Consider the following 5788-nt stretch of genomic DNA (forward strand, 5'->3'; position numbering starts at 1 on the left):
AACTTGATTTCATTGTCAATATGTTTGATCGATTTACTACCTTGGTGGATCTTCTGTATTGATTGTTAATAGGGAAGCAACAAAGAAAGCAGTGTGAATATGGATTTTTCTATTTGTTGAGGGCCAGAGGAGAAATAATTCTACTTTGTAATATAATCTTATTAAAGAAGGTTTTATAAAGATTTAGCCATTTATTGTCTGATAATTGTTTCACTCAGATATCCAGGTGATACCTTGAGCTCAATGTGAATGACTTTAGTGGGATCCATATGTTTGTTTTATGTAAGGGGTTACCACTATTTTAACAAGAAGGTACCACCTGCATTTAAATGTAATTAAGATCTACAAAGGAATCAAATAATGAAGAAACAAAAAAGAAACAGATTATGAGAAATAAAATGTATAAACCAGTTGTTTAGAATTCAGTGTCTAGGGGAAATGTTATTTTGATTTGTTTTTGATGGCAAATGCTGGCTTTATTTATCTTTACTGACAAATAATTGATTAAACATATTTGTGGGGTACACAGTTGAATATCAATACCTGTGTACAATGTGTGTTGATCCAATCAGGATAACTAACATGCTCATCATTACAAAATGTAATCATTCCTCATGTCCATTAACCAATTTCTCACTAGCCACCTTCCTCTCCTGCATCCTTCCTCTAGTAACCACAGCTCCGTTCTCTCCTTCTGAAAGTTCGACACATTATTTTGATTATTCTTTCTTTCCCTCTTTCCTTTCTTCATTCTTTCCTTCCTTTATTTCTTCCTTTCTTTCTTTTTCTCCCTCTTAGGAGTGAGGACATGCAGTAGTTCTCTCTGTGTGCCTAGCTTGTTTCACTTAACATAATTTTCTCCCAGCTTATCCATGTAGCTGCAAATGGCAGAATTTCATTCTTTTTTATGGCAGAGTAGAATTATATTGTGTGTATATACCACATTTTCCTTGTCCAGTCATCTGTCAATGGACATTTAGGTTGATTCCATGGCTATTGTAAATAGAGCTGTGATAAACATGGAAGTGCAGGTATCCCTTTGACACAGTGATTTCCATTCCTTTGAATATATACCCAGTAGTCAGATTGCTGGGTCATATGGTAGTCCTATCTGTAGTTGTCTGAGAAACGTCCATACTGTTTTCCATAACGGATGTACTAATTTTCAGTCCCACCAACAGTGTAGGAGTGTTCCCCTTTCTCCACATCCCTTTCCAGCATTTGTTATTCTCTGTCTTTTTGATAACAGCCAGTCTAACTGGGGTGAGATGATATCTCAGTGTGGTTTTGCATTTCCATGATAACACGTATATGTAAAAATGCTCAACTAATAAACTGAATTGTAAAGTTGTAAGATACAAAATCTACAGTAGTTTTTCTGACAAGAAACTCTCTAAAAAGTAACAACACCACTAACACTAACAACACACTATCTGAAAAAGAAATTAAGAAAACAATCCCATTTATAATAGCATTCAAAAGAATAAAATACTTAGGAATAAACTTAACCAAGGAGTTAAAAGATCTGTACACTAAATAAGCTCCAAAAAATTAAAGAACAAAATTGAAGACATAAATAAATGGAAAGATATTCCATGTTCATGGATTGGAACAATTAATACTGTTAAAACATCCATACTACTCAAAGTCATCTACAGATTCAATGCAATCCCTATCAAAATCCCAGCAGCTATTTTCTCAGAAATTAAAAAATCCTAAAATTCATATGGAAACACAAAGACACCAAATAGGAAAAGCAATTTCAAGCAAGAACAACAAAGTTCGAAGCATCACACTCCTTTATTTCAATCTATATTACAAAGCTGTAGTAATCAAAATAGTATGGTACTGGCATAAAAGCAAACAAGTAGACCAAAGGAACAGAACAGAGAGCCCAGAAATAAACTCACACATATACAGTCAACTAATTTTTGTCAAAGGTGCCAAGAATATACAATGGGAAAAGATAGACTCTTCAGTAAATGGTGATGGGAAAGTGGATATCTACGTTAAAAAAGGAAAAAGAAAAAGAAAAAGAGGTTGGACCCTTCTCTTATACCATACACAAAAATCAATTCAAAATGGATCAAAGACTTAAACTTAAGACCTGAAACCATAAAACTCCTGGAAGAAAACAGGTGACAACCTCCACAACATTGATCTCAGTAATTATTTCTTGGTTTTAACACCAAAAGCACAGGCAACAACAATAAAAATAAACAAGTGGGTTTGCATCAAACTAAAAAGCTTCTGCATAGGAAAGAAAACAAGCAACAAAATGAAAAGGCCAGCTATGGAATGAGAGAAAATATTGGTAAAACACATATCCAATAAGGGCTTGATATTCAAAATATATAAGGGACCCATACAACTCAATAGCAAACAAACAAATACCCCAATTACAAAATGAACAAAGAACCCAAAGAAACATTTTTCCAAAGAAGACTGGCCAACAGATATATGAAAAGATGCTCAATATCACTAACTACCAAGCAAATGCAAATTAAAATCACAATGAAATATCACCTCCCACCTGTTAGGGTGGTTATTATCAAGAAGTCAAAAGATAACAAGTATGGCAAGGATATGGGGTTTAGGGAACCCTTCTACACTGTTAGTGGATATGTAAATTAGTATGATCATTATGGAAAACAGTATTGAGGTTCCTCAAAAAATTAAAAATATAATTACCATATGGTCCAGTAATCCCACTTCTGGGTATATATCCAAAGGACTTTAAATCAGTTTGTTGAAGACATGTCTACACTTCCTTATTCCTTACAGCATTATTCACAATAGCCAAGATATGGAAACAATTGAAGTGTTTGTCAACAGATAAATGGATAAAGAAAATGTGGCATATACACACAATGGAATATTACTCAATTTTAAAAAGATTTAAAAACTTGCCATTTGCAACAACATGGATTAAACTTGAAGACATTATACTAAGTGAAATAAACCAGACATAGAAAGACAAATATTGCATGATCTCACTTATAGGTAGAATCTTTAAAAAAAAAAAAAGTGAAACTTATAGTAACAGAGAGTAGAATGGTGGTTACCAGCAGCTAGAGAAAGGGTACAAACCTTCAGCTATAAGATGAATAAATACTAGAAACCTAATGTATAGGATGATAGCTATACTTAACAATGATGATGTACTGTGTATTTGAAATTTGCTAAGCCAGTAGATTTCAAGTGTTCTCATCACACCAAAAAAAAAAAAAAAAAGATAAGTACGTGAGGTTACAGTTATGCAAATTAAATTGATTGTGGTAATCATTTCACAATGTATATATCCATCAAAACATCACTTTGTCACTTTGTATGTCCTAAGCATATGAAATTTTTATTCAGCAGTCATACCTCAATAAAGCTGGCTAAAAAACCCAAATGATTTTAAATCAAAATAATGCTAAAAGGTATAAACTGTAAAGAGGTATGCCCACAGAGGTTACCTTCTACCTTTTACCCCATTCCCACATATCCTATAGGCATGGTAACCATACATCCTGGTTTCCCCAGAACATTTCTAGTTTATGCTTTTTATCTTGGCTTAATTATTAGTGGTATTCCTTTTTACCCTCAAAAGTTTAAATAATAAACATAAGGGGAAAAAACTGATGAACTTGAAAATGAAAACAACAGAGAAAATCAATGAAACCAAAAGCTGGTTCTTAAAAAAAAAAAATCAATAAAATTGATATGATAGACTGACCACAAAAAAAGTAAGAAGGCAAAAATTACCAATATTAGGAATGAAAGAGGGGATACAACGACAGACCCCCACATATATTAAAAGGATAAGAAGGAAATACTACAAACAACTCCATGTCCATAAATTCAATAACTTAGATAAAATGGACCAATCGTTCAAGGACACAAAGCACCTAAACTAACTTTAAAAAAACATATAGTCCTATGACCATTAAAGAAATCAAATTCGTGGTTAAAAACCCTTAAACAAAGATAACTCCAGGCCCATGTGTTTCACTGGCAAATTATAGGAAATATTTAAGGAAGAAATAATACCAATTTTACACCATCACTTTCAGAAAACATAAGAGGAAGAAATACCTTCCAATGCTTTTATGAAGCTAACATTACCCTAATACCAAAATCAGATGACATTATAACAAAATAAAAATAAAATCCAATATTCCTCACAAACATAGACAGAAAAATCCTCAACAAACCATTAGCAAATAAATCTAGGAATAAATAAAAGGAAAATACAGAACAACTAAAATACATCCGAGGAATGAAAGGTTGGTTCAGCTTTTGAAAAATCAATCAGCAGATCACCAGACTAAAGAGGAAAAAATTATGATTATCTTGATAGCATTTGACAAATTCAAATCTCTTCACAAGAAAAACTCTCAGCAAACTAGGAATGAAAGGAAATTGCTTTAACCTGACAAAAGACAACTATAAAAACCTACCACTAATATCACACTTAATGGGAACAAGGCAAAAATATCCTCCTTTCACTAATGCTATTCAACATCATAGCGAAGTCATAGCCACTGCAATAAGGTGAGGAAAATAGTTATTCAGACTGGAAGTGGGGAAAAACCCTCTTTGCAGACGATAGGATTCTTTATGTAAAAAATCTCAAAGGATATATGTAAAAAAACAGTGTCTAAAACTAGTAAGGGAGTTTAGCAAAGTAACAGGATAAGAGATCAAAATATAAAAGTCAAGTATATTTCTATATACTAGTAACAGACAATTGGATTTGAAGTTTTTTAAAAAAACACTATTTATAAAAAAAAATGAAAACTTAGATATTAATGCAACAAAATATATGTAGGATCTATATGTGAAAAGCTATAAAACACTGATCAAAGAAATCAAAGAAGACCTAAATAAGTGGAGAGATAGGTCATGTTCGGTGAATTGAAAGACTCAATAATGTTAAGATTAAATTCTCCCGAATTCGGGCCGGCCCAGTGGCGCACTGGAGAGTGTGCCGCTTGGGAGCTCGGCGGCGTTCCCGCCGAGGGTTTGGATCCCATGTGGAGACCGGTTCCCGCTCACTGGCTGAGCGCGGTGTGGGCACAACACCGAGGGTTGCGATCCCGTTACCGGTCAGTAAAAAAAGACAAAAAGGGAAAAAAAATAAATTCTCCCCAATTTGATGTTTAGATTCAGCAAAATCTAATCAAAATCCTAGCAGAATTTTTGTGGGTACGAACAAGTTGATTAGGTGATTCTAAAATTTCTGGGGAAAGGCAAAGGAAATAGCTGGAACAACTGGACAACTATACTTCCTGATTTCAAGAATTACTATAAACTATTGTAATCAGAGACAATGTAGCACTAGCAGAGAGACAGACACTTAGATGGATAAATCAAAAGAGAAGACCTAGAAATAGACTCACACAAATATGTTCAACTGATTTTTGAAAAGGTGAAGTCAATTCAATGGAGAAAGGATAATCTATCCAACAATGATGCTAGAATAATTGGATGTCCATAAGCAAAACAAAACAATAAAAAACAACCCCACAACCTATACTTCATACCTTATTTCAAAAAATTAACACTAAATGGATGATAGATCTAAAAGTGAAACACAAAACTAAATAACTTCTAGAAGAAAGTATAAGGAAAAATATCCATGAACTCAGGTTAGGCAAGGAATTTTTAGATATGACATTGAAAGCACAACCCATAAAAAATAAAGCTAATGAGTTGGGCTTTTAAAAATTTGGCTCTGCAAAAGACACTACAGACAATGAAAAGACAAGCCACAGGCTAGGAGAAAATGTTGTCAAATCAC

This window comes from Galeopterus variegatus, unplaced genomic scaffold (assembly GCF_000696425.1).
Source record: "Galeopterus variegatus unplaced genomic scaffold, G_variegatus-3.0.2 Scaffold2335, whole genome shotgun sequence".
Classification (NCBI taxonomy): domain Eukaryota; kingdom Metazoa; phylum Chordata; class Mammalia; order Dermoptera; family Cynocephalidae; genus Galeopterus; species Galeopterus variegatus.